Here is a 16,549-nt window from a genome sequence, read left to right on the forward strand (position 1 = left end):
GTGCTGGGGTTCGTGAGGCAAGGACATATGGCAGACCTCCATACTGGCCAGCGTTGTGGTTCAACTCCCTGCTTACATCTGTGACCTACCCTCAGGTCATTCAGGGACTAGACGAACCCAATGCACATCTAGTGAGAGCAGAAAACTAGTTCCAGTACAGACCCTAAGAGGGCATGAACAAATGGGAACATAGGCAACCTTGCTAGTAATCAGCACAATGCAATTGCTCAAGCATATTTTATATCTATTTTTTAAATGAATAATGCTCAAGGCCAATAAATAGATACATCATATATAGGATACTCTGTCATTATTCGAAAAAAATTTAGCAGATTAGAAACTATTCTCTAGTGTAAACAAACCCAAGAAATACTTAATTCTTAGATGTGATGAAAGCAAATGTTCACCTACTCAGGCTTTGTGAGGTGGCAGCACTGCTGTAAAACTCTGTTTATCACTGTGCCTCATGTGAGAGGAAAGGGAACTTCTGTTCTCTTCCCCACTGTTTCACAGCTTCATTCAGAAGAAACCAAGAAAAGAGAAAATACTCAGTCTATAATTCCTAGTTTTAACATCTTCATCTCAACAGTTTCCAGGATGGTAATAAGATTATAATTTTGTACGTTGGAGACCACAATCTTCTAAAAATGGAACTGATATGCAAATATATCTCTATTAACTTTTTTTATGGGTGAAAATGAAGAGGAGTATTAGGAGAAGCATCCTAACTGATAAGAGGAGCATCTTAAATATTAGCAAGAACTTTTCTAGGCAGTCTCTTTGCTATTATTATTTTATTTTATTATTATTATTCTTTTTTTTTTGGAAGATTGGCCCTGAGCTAACATCTTGTTGCCAGTCTTCCTCTTTTTTGTTTGAGGAAGAATGTCCCTGAGCTAATATCTGTGCCAATCTTCCTCTATTTTATATGTGGGATGCTGCCACAGCATGGCTTGATGAGCAGTGTGTAGGTCTGCCCCCAGGATCCAAACCTGTGAACCCCAGGCTGCTGAAGTGGAGCGTGCAAACTTAACCATTACACCACTGGGCCCAGCCCCAGTCTCTTTGCTATTTGAGATTAGCTTATGAATAAAGTCTGTTACAACTATTATAATAAGATCTAATTATTTCCAGCATTTTTGAGATATAATTGATACATAACATTGTATAAGTTTAAGGTGTACAACATAATGATTTGATATCTATATTTTTTTCAAAATGATTACCATAATAAAGTGAGTTAACATCCAGCACCTCACAGAGTTACAATTTTTTTTATGGTGAGAATAAATCTGATTTTTATATTTTTTCCTACAAAATATATAGGAGGAACATAAGGAAAGAGAAATGAGATCATGACCAATAAACCACATGATATTGTGATAGGCTAACTCTAAACCCTACAGAGTACAGGGCATCTGGGAAGTCAAGTTCTAACATTTGCAAAATGCCAATCCTTTTTCTAAAATGCACATTTCTTTTTTCTCACCTTCTTTCCATGGTCTTGTTACCACTACAGGATAAGGGCCTAAGAGGAGGAAATCCATTCCCAGCTTTCCTAACAACAAAAAGTTATCAAAGACGGAAGGAGTGAATATGAGAATAACGGCTCAATGGTATTTTTGGCGATGCAATTTTACATTCATTGTAGTGGCTCCCTCCTCAACACCACCACTGTTCCCTGCCCACCCCTTTTGTAATCAGTGGTTCCCTTGCCTCCCACAGATATTCATACAGCCCTGCTGAATAATTTTCTTCCCCCTGCCTGGCATAACAACAAAGCTCAGAAGCAGGAAGGAACGCCACTTAAAGGCAGGTCAGACAATGATGTAATTAACAGATCAAGGAGAAGTGTTATTTCAGAAAGCCTCACAGAGCAAGAGACGGGCTGATTTCTTGGGTCATGACATTACCAGGAAGCTACAGATGCTAAAGCAGGAATATCTAAATCAAAGTTTTTTCTCCAAATGAATAAAAGCATGCATAAATATTATTCTCTTCTGTGAAAGTTAAACTTTCATACAGAAATTTTAATTAGAAACAAATTTAAAACCAGTTTGGAAGAGGAATTTCCTCCATCCTAAGCTAAGCAAGGTTCAGGGTGTGTACTTTTGTACATCTTTGCCAAATCAGTTTCTTAAGGAATCAATAATGCAGGAAACCAAGTCATCCCATAAGGACCCAAATTCCACACATTAGGTGCTAGGGATGTAAAGGAAACTAAACCCAGTCCACACTTATAAAGAGTAAACTAGTTGAGGAGGTTCTCAACAGATAGTTTCACATAATCATACACAGGATGATTTGTGGGTTTATAGTTTCAGCCACAAGTCCAGCAAAGAGAGAAATGAGACGTCTTGTTGGATCTTCCCAAGAAAGACAAAGAACCAGTTGACTAAAGGTCTGGGACTCCAACTCGTGACTGCAGAGGAACTAGAAACCAATGAGACACGGCTTTCAATGTCTGTTCTTTAATAGATACCACAAGCCATGTGATCACAAGTATCTCCAGCTTTGAATAAGAGAAGCATATGTCACTTGGGTTGTTGGCTTTTCAATTCAAGGAAGGGATCCCATCACAGATAAGTTTCTCCTTCCGTGTTGCAAAAGCATTGATCACTTTTACTCTCTGTGATGTACAGTTTTCCATTTTTTAATCACCACTACAGTATGATGCAGTGAGTTTAGAAGTACTCATCGACCAAGTAAACAGCAAATGCTAAAGTTAACAAAAATAAAACTTTAGCACAAGACCTACCACTATGCCTAAAAGTGAAAAAACAAACTAAAATTAAAATAATTAAATAAATTAACTTAGGTGCTGTTATGCCTCTTCAAGGTATGGAATGCTCAGATGACGTAGGAAAATAGATTACCAAAAAAAAAAATTGGGGGTGGGCCAGTGGTTAAGTTCACATGCTCCAGCTCAGCAGCCCAGGCTTTGCAGGTTCAGATCCCGGGGGGGACCTACACGCCTCTAGTCAATCCACGCTGTGACAGCATCCCACATACAAAATAGAGGAAGACTGACACAGATGTTAGCTCAGGGACAATCTTCAGGAAAAAAAATGATCAAAATGACAAACATCAAAGTATTTTTCATACTCAAGTAAAACAATATGAATTAAGAATTACTACTATAATCCAAAGTCACTTCCAGGGGCTGGCCCCGTGGCCGAGTGGTTAAGTTTGCGCGCTCCACTGCAGGCAGTCCAGTGTTTCGTTGGTTCGAATCCTGGGCGCAGATATGGCACTGCTCATCAAACCACACTGAGGCAGCATCCCACATGCCACAACTAGAAGGACCCACAACAAAGAATATACAACTATGTACTGGGGGGCTTTGGGGAGAAAAAGGAAAAAAATAAAATCTTTAAAAAAAAAAATAAAGTCATTTCTAAGCTTACATGAATTCCTTCAAGACAGAAGCCACATCTTACACATCTTTATAGCCTCAGTATCTAGTGTACACCTGGCAAACAGCAGTCACTCAATACTACAGTGGATAACTTCTTTGAATGTACATGGAGGAAGAAAATACTAAAGGCCTGGTTCTCATCTCTAGTCACTTCCAGCAGTTCAAAAGCTGAAAATATTGATAATTTGCTGTAGCTAAGGATCTTGCATAAATTAAGGCAGGCATCCCTGAAAACGAGTACTCAGGAGCAGAGGCTGCAGAAACCCACTCCCCAAAGCTCAAAAGGGAAAGCAGGACTTGTACGGCAGCTTGGCCCGTTTCCCATATCCAAAATAATCAGTTGCACAAAGTAGGTTTAGTCCCCAAACTGTCTGGACTTTGTCCCTGCACCAACACCTGGGTTCAGCATGATTCCTGACCTCTACCTCAAACGGGTGGTTTCAAACACCAAGAATCTAACTCAACAAGAGAGTAATGTCATAAGTCATGGCCAGGGGAAACACAGAAGCCAGAAGTAGCAGAAACACCACAGAGAAATGATTTGGATGCCCTTATAAATGTTTCTAAACATCTGAAATACTGAAACTACTTTGCAAAAAGGAAAATTTAAATAGACTGTCTCAGATTAATAGTATTCATAGTGTTGAAGGGAAAGATAGTTTCCAGGAAGCTAAACGGTCTTCCTATATAGATAAAATAAGCTTTTTTTCTGTCTGGATAGAGTATAACGTTTCACTCTGCTGTAGAGCTTGGCTCTGAAAACCTGGTTCATCATCTGGGAGACCCAAAAACCAATTACTATTAAAAAAAAAAAAAAAGACCCGTCTTAAACTGACCTAGTTTAAAAGCCTGGATTCCTTTAAATTGCCAATGAACTGAAACCATTCATGAGAATGGGGCTTTTGAATGCTGAGAATGTTCTTTGGGGCTCAGCACAAAGATATTTGGCAGAGACGACTGTAAATATTTGTAAAACTCTGGGTAAATGCACAGTGTTTGACCACACTCAAACCTCACTTCCAGTAGTGGAGGAGCAAGTTATCTGGGGTAATTGGTTTAGAGGGGGTTTTTGGTTGAGTCTTTTTCTGTTTGTTTTAAATAAAAAGCCAAGGAATCTGATTCTGCCACTCGACATCTTTTTTACATTCTCTGTATGTTTTTACCCTGCATTTGTTTACTCATCAAGACAGTTTCAATTAGTCAGAGTCCACCTTAGAAACAGAAGGGGTTTTTTCTTTCCCATTTTTCTTAGTTTATGCCCATCACAAAGAATAAAATACCAGTCACAGGTGTGCAACAGTAAGGCAGGAGTTGTGTGAAAACAGGCTTTGGATTCCAGAATACAATTCTCTCCATGTGGCTTTGTGGATTTGCTATAGGTATCTTTCTTTTTCTCTCCTCTCTCCTCCTCAAGATAGTTTTGGAAGTACTTAAGGGACTGCTACCCATGAAAAGGACCAGGGCTGGGAAGGGAGGACAGAGGAAGGAGATATGAAAGGGACTGGAGACCAAGAGGCTCAGCTCAGCGAAAGCTGGAGCAGCCAGATACTTTAATTAGCCAGCAACACAGTGAAGACTGGCTGGGTTCCTTTTGCCTATGACCCACACCCTAAAAACTGAGTCATCTCAAAGTTCATTTATTTTGCTTCTGGCCTAGACACCCCCAATGTGCTGCTTCAGAAATGTTAGATACATTGTGCTTTAATTCATACCCTGCAATGTTCCAAAAACATCTAGAAATGCCAAATCAGAAGAACAAGGATAGTCCTATTAGGAGCCCCAGCTGATGTTTTAATAAGATACATGGGGCAGAAAGAAAGAAGAAAGTGATAGACTGTAGCAGAAGCATGAGGACAGAGAATATTTTCCCAGAAAGGGGAACTCATTTCTGAGAAATCTGAATGGGAGAAGTATACGCAGCAGGAGAAGATTTATAGCAGAATCCTTGAAACTAATAAGAAAAGCAAAAGGTGTCCTGGGAAGGGTAAGCTAAAGATACCTTTTCTCTGCTGAACCAGGAATCAGCTTTATCTTAACTTCAACTTGAGAATAGCAGTGTAGGATCAGAGTTCTACTCTGTTTCATCAGCAATTACCTGACAAAATAATCAGTATTAGGTATAGCCAAGATCTCAGGGATAATATCTTATTCGTATCTATGTCAGCTTAGTGCTGTGCATTTCCAAATAACATAGGGTAAATATCTGAGGTTATGCCAACTTTTGGTCTCCTCTTAAGACAGAGAGGTTTGATCTAATCTTGAATTTTACGACACATTCTGTAGAGATTGTTTTATTAGAAATTAAGCTAGTTTCTTTTTACCTTTACAAAGATACCTATTTTAAAAAGTTAGGTGTTTAAGGCATTCAGAATGAATTCAATTCCGTATGGTTTAAGCACTGAAGGCAGAAAACAAAGCTAAAAAGCATGGTGTCAGAGTTAGTCGTATGTCCGTTTTTCTTTTCTTAGTCCAACACCATTCCTGTCTTGCAATGCCTGCAGCGTTTAAACAGCTCGCTAAACCTACCTGACAGGAGAGCTACGTTCCTCCGGCAGCCAGGCTTCTCAGCAGCCTCCCTCGCGCGCACCGCCAGCCGGGGCTGCTCGCACACGGGGGAGGAGGAGCTGTTTCATTCTTTCCCTCTTCCTCCGAGCTCTGCGGCTGACAGCTTTACGCTCTGCGGGATTACAACAGGATTTGGGCTCCCAGACCTATCGGGTCGCAGGAGGAGGAGTACCTATAACCGCCTCCTTGCCTCGGGAACAGCTGCGATGCCCGGGAACCTTGCAGAGCGTGGGGCGCAGCTCGCCAGCAGCAGCGCCGGGAGCCGCGCGTTTATTTATACAGGAAGCTCAGGCGCGGCACTTCCTACTTCCCATCTGGGTCGCACTTCAGCAGCAGGTGATGGGCTTAACCCTGTCCGAACCCAGCCGCCGGCGCGCCGAGCAATCCAGCCCTGTTGCACTCTCTCCGCTTGTCAGGACCTCTCTCGTGTCCTTCTGGGACAGCTGCAGCAGCAATCTCGAGCAGGGTGTCCGGCAGCAACCTCTAGTGTCCTTCATCCTGCCCAGACGGGGACATTTCACCTCTTAGCTTTCAGAGTTTGCTGCTCCTTTACACGTGTCCTCCCAGGGCACCTTTCCTCTCCCTCCTTCCCAGCTCTTTAAATCTCTTTTTTCTACTTCTTACAGCCCACACCTGCCTTCCCACTTTGCCAGAAAACTGTTTTTATAGAAACACTTCCCATGCACATACCAAAAACACCTTGTACCTGATTTATCCTTTTGCATCTAACCATAAAATTAGAACACAGGCAAATTAGAGTAGGGTAGTCTTAGTTTACCCCCAAATAATACAGGTACACCGTCATGAAACAATGATTTTGCTTGAAGTGCTTTGTCAACAAATTATGTGGGAAACGCAAAGTAACCTAACAGGTTGTACTCAAAGAAAATGTAACAAAGTAATCCAGAAGCTGTGGGGTACTATGATGTAAGCCTTCCTCACTCCAAAACTTTGGACGCTTAATTTGTGATGTTTATAACAGATTATATAACCTACTCACACTCCCCACACCCCCCCATAGGTTACAATCACAGTCCCCAATCTGTTGAACATTGCGATTTGGAAATGCCGCTACTCTGATACAGGAATCTTTCCGTGCTCACTCCGCAACGTCACTCCAGCTTTGCAAACACAGGAATGTGCTTCCTAAAAGGAAGGGAGTCACAAGCCCTTTGTGGAAGGGATCTGAGCGTGCCAGTGAAGTAGCAGCAGTAGGCACTGTTCCAGGTGACACAAGTGAACTGCTTCTCAGCTCTCCCTGTTGAAGAAAAGCTTTAGGTCAAAGCCAAGTGCTGAAGAACACAGTGTGTCTACGTGTATGACAGTAAGACAAGCAGGATGATCAGTCCACTAGTGGGAGAGGAAGGGAAGGTGGACAAGGGAGATGAGACACTAAGAGAACACATATACTTGGGACCCCAAGTAATAGAATCAGAAGATATTTGAGCTTAAACAGCCCAAACTTAAATGCCTTAAAATGCCTGATTTTAAAGATGAGGAAATTTATGAGGCTTGAACCAGATAGGGGCAGAGCAGGAATGAGACCTAAATCTGTGTTAGATGAACATGTTAGAAAGTATGGTAAGAAAACTACCCCATGAATGTCTCATTTCAAATTTAGCAATAGCTTAGGTTCTGAGATAATCAATCTCAAGGTATTTTCTTGGTATAGTGACCAGTGTTGATGGACCAGGAATCAGGAAACAAACAAAGCACCTTCTGATAGGTTAGTGTATTCGTTAGGGCTGATGCAAAACTTTGGCACCTTAAACCAAAGTTCAACGTGGAATCTACTTTTAAATTACCATGCAATTAACTCACAATCTCTTGTCAACAGGATAAGGGAAGATGCTGCTACCAACGTGAATGAAAACATGAGTTAAGCAATAATCATGCTGCCTGTTGTTGCAAATGGCAGGGGGCAAGAAAAAAATATATTGTATAATTAAATAACAGCAGCATTGATTATTTTCTACCATGCAAGTTTATAAAAATTGCATTCAAATTTTAGTAAGACTGAATAAACATGTAGAACACTATAGTATTATGTGAACAACTCTTTCATATCTGGAATAAAGTACCTAGGAATAAATTTAACCAAGGCAATGAAAGCTCTGTAGACTGAAACTACAAGACATTGATGAAAGAAACTGAGGAAGACACAATTAATGGAGAGAGTCTATGCTCATGGATTGAAAGAATTAACACTGTTAAAATGTCCATATTACCTAATTCAATCTACAGGTTCAATGCAATCCCTATCAAAATTTCAATAGCATTATTCACAGAAATAGAACAAACAATTCTAAAATTTGTATGGAACCACAAAGACCCCAAGTATCCAAAGCAATCTTGAGAAAGAACAAAGCTGGAGGCATCACAGTTCCTGATTTTAAACCATGTTACAAAACTATCATAATCAAAACTCTTTCAGATTTGCCTAACGAGTCCACAGTGTATATTCATTCATTCTCTCGAGCATTTATTGATCTTATCCCAGAAAAGATGCTAGGATGACAAAGAGATAAGTTGGACACAGTCCCTGTCCTCAAAGAGCTCTCAGTCCAGGGAAGGAATCAGGCAAGCAAATCAATTATCAGGGTACTCTGATGAGTGATATGATAGACTTAAACACCGTGTGCTGGGGGAGCACAGAGAAAAATAATTTAACTAAAGGAGTTGATCAAAAGCAGCAAGGAAGCCTTCCCTGAGAAAATGACTTAAAGCTGAGTCTTCGAGTAGTCGACGGGGGAAAGTGGAGAAAGGTAAACCAGTCAGAAGCAACAGCCAGCGCCAAGGCCTAGGGATATGAGACTTTACGTGATGCTTTTCATAATTGAGACAGAGCAGATGCACTCAGGAGAAAAGAATGAGGACCTGAACTAACAGGAGTGACAATTGGTATGGAAGAGAAGGGAACAAATGGAGAGAGATTTCAGAAACAGAATTGATAGGATCTGATATCTGATTAGATGTGGGGGATGAGAAGAGAGAAGAGCCCAGGCTGCTGATGTCACTAACTGAGAGTGGAAATAAAGGAGAAGCAGTTGTGGGGGCCGGCCCGGTGGCGCAGCGGTTAAGTTCCCACGTTCCGCTTCTCGGCGGCCCGCGGTTCGCCGGTTTGGATCCGGGGTGTGGACATGGCACCGCTTGGCACGCCATGTTGTGGTAGGCGTCCCACCATATAAAGTAGAGGAAGATGGGCACAATGTTAGCTCAGGGCCAGGCTTCCTCGCAGAAAGAGGAGGACTGGCAGTAGTTAGCTCAGGGCTAATCTTCCTGAAAAAAAAAAAAAAAAAAAGGAGGAGCAGTTGTAAGGAAAATCATGGTGATTCCACCAATATCCTGCAGAATCTGAGGTGTCTCTGGGTCACACTGGAAGACTTATCTAGTAGGCCATCAACCCAGAGGGATCTGGGGAGGAGAGCCTTTTAGGAATTACCATCATTTAGATGGTGGCCATAGATGAGATTACCAAGAGCTTAGATCAACACAAAAGGTAGCATGCTGTAGAAGGAAGCAGAGGTTTTGGACCCATACAAACTCTATCACCCACTCATTATTATGTAAGCTTAAACAAGTTTTAACGTACCCAAAATGTAGTTTTCTCATCTATAAAATAGGAATGATGATATTCATCTCATAGGTTGTTGTGAGAGTAAATGAGAAGTTTGTAAATTAGCTAGTACAGTGTCTGATGGCACTATATAAGCCTTGGGGGTGGGGCAGTAAATGTCACCTCCTGGAATTGTGCAGTCACAACCTGCTCAGCTGTACAGCATGGCCCTGTCCTGATCCACAGTAGGAACTCGGTCAGTGTTATTCATCTAAGAAGGAAGTGAAAGGGAAGCGAAAGGAAAGGGATCAGAAAAGAGAACCCAAAGGAACACTAGTATTTAAAGGGTAGGTAAAAGAGGAGACCTCAATAAGCCTAAGAAAGAATAGCTTCTTTTGACTGAAAAATAAATGTAACATTTGATATCTCAGACTGAGAAGTAAAACACAGCCACGATGATATACAAAAATATTTATTATCTTCCTAAGCAATACCAGACTTAATATTCCAAATTGTTCACCAGAGATTGCAGTCATGTTGACTTCCATCATAATAGAGAATCATTTCCTAATCTGAATTATGGCCCTTCCTAAAGAAAAGGCAAACAAAATCTTGACATTACTGGTAAGTAATCCAAACTGTAGGAATTGCATTAACTTGTAACATACCTAAAGTTATATGAAAGCAAAACCACAATAAATCCAGAGCATAAAGTTTTCGCTACATATGAGGCCAAAAAAATAAAGATACAAATATAATTAATCGATTACTATATACTCATGTGTAAGATACTTGTATAATAATATATACCATAGTATATAATATGTAATAGATAATAGATATGTACTATAAAATGCATTGTAGTCCTATAGAAGAAGAGAATCAACAAGTGGAATTTCTTCTTTGGAAAATTATTCCTTTAATTAATACAAAGGGAAACCAAGATTTGTTTTTGTGCTATTGAAATTACTCTTCTAATCTACCTTAGTCTGTAAGTTAGTAACACATATCTTAGACTTGACATCTTAATTACATCCTGTGTTAAAACATAAAATTTTTTTTAATGATTTGTTCAGTTTCAAGAAATCAGATGAAAGAACACAAGTATTGGGAAACCAGCTTCTGCAATAGGTGCAATTCCGTCTCCACAGGAAAAGATTTAAAGCAAAGGTCATGGTGTTCTGCTACTGACAATTTGGTCATTTCTCATTTCCAAACAGCTACAATTTCTTTGCGTTTTTTCTGTTACATCTAATGGTGCTTATCTTATACCTTCAATCCAACATATATTGAGAGTAATCAGTATAGAACTAAGAGTAAGACACAATACAAAGTAAGACTAAGAACATTACAAAATAATATGATAAAACTATGCCAGAGATACACTTAGGGTGGTATGGCAGTCAAACTATGTGGAAAGTCAAAATATGAGAAGAAGCAATCAAAACCACAGCAAGATACTACCTCTCACCTGTTAGAATGGCTGTTATCAAAAAAACAAGAAATAACATGTGTTGGCGAGGATGTAGAGAAAAGGGAACCCTCGTACGTTGCTGGTGGGAATGTAAATTGGTACAGCCATTATGGAAAACACTACAAAGATGTCTCAAAAAATTAAGAATAGAACTACATATGATCCAGCTATTCCTCTTCTGGGTATTTATGTGAAGAATACAAAAACACTAATTTGAAAAGATATATGCACCCCTATGTTCATTGCAGCGTTATTTACAATAGCCAAGACTTGGAAATAACCTAAATGCCCATCATTGGATGAATGAATAAAGAAGATGTGGTACATATATACAATGAAATACTACTCAGCCATAAAAAAGTGAAATCTTGCCATTTGTGACAACATGGATGGACCTTGAAGGTATTATGCTAATTGAAGTCAGACAGAGAAAGACAAATACTGTATGATTTCACTCATATGTGGAATATAAAAAGAAAAACCAAAACCAAAACAAACTCATAGAAGCAGATAACAGATTGACAGTTACTAGAGGGAAAAGGGGCTGAGGGGAGGGCAAAATGGGTAAAGGGGGTCAATTATATGGTGACAGATGGAAACTACACTTTTGGTGATGAGCATGCTATAGTATACACAGATGTCAAAATGTAATGTTGTATACCTGAAACCTATACAATGTTATAAACCAATGTTACCTCAATTTATATATATATACATATATACATATGACCCAGAAATGATCATCCAGTTACCTCAAACTTGATAATAAAAGTTTTCAAAAAGCTGAAGACACGTCATTTTGTTCTATTTCATACATACAAGAGCATCTCAATATCTCACAGAGCAAGTCAAAACCAGCTGGGCCCCAACAAGCAAAACCTGACAAGAATAATTTCAAACTGCCATTGCCATTATGCCATACGAGAACCCATCATGACCCAAGGTGGAGAACTGAATGAGAGAGCAATGCTCCAAAGGACTCAGTGGTTCAAGGCTCTTAACATCCCACTTATAATACCAATGAGAAAATGGAACTCAGCACTCTTGTTCACCTAATTTTAGAAAAAATGACTGCATTAGCCTTGAACTAAGATTCTCCACTAACAAGTCAGATGCCATAGTCTTGAGAATCCTTATGTTTGCAAAGTTTGCATTAATGCTTCTGCTAATACTATCATCTCCAAATTCCTGCAGATCAGACAAGTAATGAAAAAAATCCCCAAATAATGTTCTCTAAATCGTCATCCCAGCCAAAGTACAAATTGGCTCACAGGAAATGAAAGACTGTGCATCCATGTCCTACATAGATACAAAGGACTCAGCTGAAATAAAAGCCAAACTATTTCTTGGCTTAAATCATTAGGAATTAAGCTTCTTGGAATTAAGATTCCACTCTACAGGGGCCAAATTACTCACAGATGGGCATATTATAGATGTTAATTTTCCAGTAGGACTTTATTTTGAAAGGCACCTTAAAAACTTAAGTTTTCTCTATAACATAGATGGCTGATTCTTGTCTTTTCCCGCCTTCTCCCTCTTCCAGCAAAATAGTGAATCATAAAGTCCCCAGTGAAACCAGGAGCCAGACAGAATGAAAGCTATCACGTGCAATAGATCAAAGAAACCACAATTAGGGACATGGAACCCAGAGCTAGATGAATGCTGGAGAAATGCAGGCACCTTGGGAGGGAGGGATCCTATTCTGTACCCTACAAAAGGAAAAAATCCCCTACAGTGAGAAAATCTATTTTCCTTCCACGTCTACCACTTTTCACCTGAAGTCCTCCATCTCCTCCTCCTCAGATCTTAAGAGGGCTGGCTGTTGTTTCGATCTAACGCCCCACAGCACATGCCACAGCATGACCCTCAGGAAGAGCACCTCAGGGACTTTGCTAGGTAGTAACAGTTGTAGCAAAACCCATAGACTGTGCAATAATGCTTGCGGCGCCAACAAAAGGGAATCTCAGAGAGATCCTTCTTATAAATCAGTGTTCCTTAAGCGGATCCTTCTCATTCCCCTTGGCCCTGGAGAAGAATTATACTCAGGTTAAATATATGAAGATCAGTTTAAATAAGCAATAATTGCAGTCATGTGACATGTTTTGCAGAGTAACTTTGTCCAAGGGCCTCACAATAATCTTTAAACTCGTATTATGACTTACCCACATAACTATACTTATCTCATGGAAGTCACTGTGTCACTAACTCCAAGTAATTAACGATCTCTTCTTTCTTGGGAAGAAGGTAATTTACTGTCCAGAGTCCTCTCTATTCAGATACACAGGCCTTTCCTTCCTCCTCTAATTCAGCTCTCCTTATTCCTCAACTATGGCACCTAGGGAGCACTTTATTTATATGGCTATCTCCCTCAGTAGTCTGTGAGAAGAGTGTTATATTTCTTTCACTTTCCACTGACATCAGCCCCTCACTCACCTATGTACCAAAGTTAACAGCCTGTGGTATTTTCTAAGCATTTTTCTCTGGGCTCACTGAATCATACTGATGTATGCTAACACAAGCACATCATTTATCTTAGCTCGGCAACTTGTCTGTTCATATTCTTTGTCCATTTTCCTTTAGAATAGTTTATAGTTTTCCTGTTTATAAGAGCTCTTTGTAAATTACAGATATTCACACTTTGCCTGTAATGTATTTTACAAATACTTTTTCCAGACACAGCTGATGTCTATTGATTTTATGTTACTATTTCCATAAAATGGTTATTGACTGTACATATTCTGATACGCCTTCCTCTTCTTATATAGCTTCTGTGGTTTCCAGTCTTGAAGGTTCCCCAAGCTTCAGCTTGTACATGTGTGCTTTCCTAGGTAGTCTTGTGAGATGTTTATTGTCTTGTTTTTTAAATTTGTCTTTAATCCATCAAGAAATTATCTTTAAACGACATATGATGAGCCCTGTTATATTTCAACCAGATAGAGAACTACCTATACCAGAACAATTTATTAAGTAATCCAAGATTTTCCACTGACTTGCATGCAACATGTATTAAATATTAAGTTTTCTGTATTTAGAATTTTCTGTTCTGAATGATCCATTCCTGAGTCTACTCTGTCCCAATGATCCATTTGTCGATTGCTAAACCAATACTATCTTGATTATAGTGACTTCACAGAATTCTTATTTTTCATACTTTTCTTGGCTAGAATATGGTATTTCTTTATCAGTATAAAACTTTATGGCCATTCTATGCAGTTTTTAAAAACCCATGTTGCTATTCTATTTTTGAACTGCAGGAAATTTATATATTACGTATATTTTTATAGTTTTATTATTTAAGGGAATAATTCCTTCATTTCTTAGTACTCCTTACTTAAGTAGAGAAAAGCTTTCAATTTATTCACTTATCTTGCATCCAGCCATCTCCCCAAATATTTTATTAATTCTACTAGAGTGGCTGATTGTTTTTTAATTTAGTCTCATGTTTGGGGATGTACACATAGTCATATCAGCAACAAAAAAAGATGTTTTTTATCTCTTTGATTCCAGTAAATATAATAGCAATATAATTTGTTGTCTTATTGTATTTTCTAGAACATTAAAGATAATGATACATAAAAATGCTGGTCATAGGCATTTAATCTAGATCCTTCTTTAATTGGTTTTAGTATTTCACTAAATGAAGTATATTCTTAGTTCTCCTATTTTTATATTTTTATACTGAAATATAAAAATATTTAAGCCAAAGTCTTTTAAAAGACACTGCATTTTGGCCGATACCACCTTTCTTTGGGAAATATTTATACAAAAACTCATCAAGTAAATTGTATCTACTTATGCTTCTTTTTACTGATTCACCCAACTTAGATACCTTGAGATCACAGACCTTTTAAAATTCAATATACTTTGAATTCTGGTAGAAAATACAAATTTATCCTATTAAAAATAGTATTTTCATCAAAAGATTCTTCTGATAAGTCCAGATATTCCAAGCACAATTATAAAATTTCAAAATTAAATCTTGTATGCTGTGTTTGAATTCTTATCACTTAATTTGCTCAGTTCCTATCCTGTATTTGCAAGGATAAATTCTAGTGCTTTCCTGTTTCCAAGCTTTGTTTTCCATAACCGCAATCTGTAAAACTTCAAAAGCTAAATATCTTCCTTGCTCCATTAAATGAATACTTTGATTAAAAATTTCCAACTGATTTCAGACAAATACAATTCAAATTTACAGGACTCTGTTACCAAAAAAAGGCCAATATTATCAATAGGCACTGATTTACAAAATAGTTCTTCAAAGACTCAAAACATTTCCAACCTCTGATTGATAATGGACTGCAAAGAGAAAATACATAACTGCATGCTGAAGGATTTTTTATATCCAACATCAGCTTCATCACAAAAACATTGTAGTTCAACTACTTAGTGTACATAGAAAAATATTTGGAAAATTTGGCAGTTATGCTCTATTTCCATTGCAGTTTGTTTGAAAGAAATAAATCATTTTCAGTGGTTGTCTGGGGCTGGATGTGAAAGCAGGATTGATTGTAAAGGGGTGCGAGACAACTTTTGGCGGTGACAAAAGTGTTCTAAAACTGGATGGTGGTGATGATTGCACAACTATAAATTTACTAAAAGCCTTCCAACTGTACACTTAAAATGGGTGAAATTTCTGGTATATACATTTTACCTCAGTAAAGCTATTAAAAAATAAATAACCTGAATTGATAAGCCCAGAAATAAAACCACACATCTATGGACAGCTAATCTTCAACAAAGGAGCTGAGCACATACAATGGAGGAAAGAAAGTCTCTTCAACAAATGGTGCTGGGAAAACTGGACAGCCACATGTAAAAGAATGAAAATAGACCATTCTTTTATGCCATTCACAAAAATAAACTCAAAATGGATCAAAGACTTAAAGGTAAGAGCTGAAACCATAAGACTGCTGGAAGAAAATATAGGCAGTACACTTCTTTTTTTTTTTTTTTTTTGAAGATTGGCACCTGAGCTAACAACTATTGCCGATCTTCTTTTTTTTCTTTTCTCTTTTTCTGCCTTTTTTTTCTCCCCAAGTACCTCCAGTACATAGTTATATATTTTAGTTGTGGGTCCTTCTGGTTGTGGCATGTGGGATGCTGCCTCAGCATGGCCTGATGAGCAGTGCCATGTCTGCACCCAGGATCCAAACCAACAAAACCCTTGGCTGCCCAAGCAAAGCGTGCCAACTTAACCACTCGGCCATGGGGCTGGCCCAGGCAATACACTCTTTGACATCAGTCTTAAAAGGATCTTTTTGGACACCATGTCTTCTTAGACAAGGGAAACAATAGAAAGAATAAACAAATGGGACTTCATCAGGCTAAAGAGCATCTACAAGGCAAAGGAAAACAGGACTGAAACAAAAACATAACCCACCAACTGGGAAAAAATATTTGCAAATCATATATCCAACAAAGGGTTAATCTCCATAATATATAAAGAACACACATAACTCAACAACAAAAAATCAAACAACCCGATCAAAAAATGGGCAAGGGATATGAACAGATATTTCTCCAAAGAAGATATATG

At 38.7% G+C, this 16,549-nt stretch overlaps 1 protein-coding gene across 4 annotated transcripts in view; it reads right to left on the reverse strand.

Annotated features, from left to right (window-relative positions):
• RNF144B (ring finger protein 144B) overlaps positions 1-16,549 on the reverse strand; it is a 160,579-nt gene that overhangs the window by 70,487 nt on the left and 73,543 nt on the right. The window contains exons 1-2 of one of the 4 annotated variants that reach the window (XM_046640010.1): positions 5,945-6,215; positions 5,418-5,513 (exon numbers count right to left, since the gene is read on the reverse strand). The exons of 2 other annotated variants lie outside the window; for them this stretch is intronic. The gene's annotated coding sequence lies outside the window, so the exon portion shown is untranslated. Of the gene's footprint in view, positions 1-5,417; positions 5,514-5,944; positions 6,216-16,549 lie in introns of those variants that run through there. One more of the 4 variants, XM_046640008.1, reaches the window with a different exon arrangement.

The sequence above is a fragment of the Equus quagga genome, chromosome 15, assembly GCF_021613505.1.
Source record: "Equus quagga isolate Etosha38 chromosome 15, UCLA_HA_Equagga_1.0, whole genome shotgun sequence".
Lineage (NCBI taxonomy): Eukaryota > Metazoa > Chordata > Mammalia > Perissodactyla > Equidae > Equus > Equus quagga.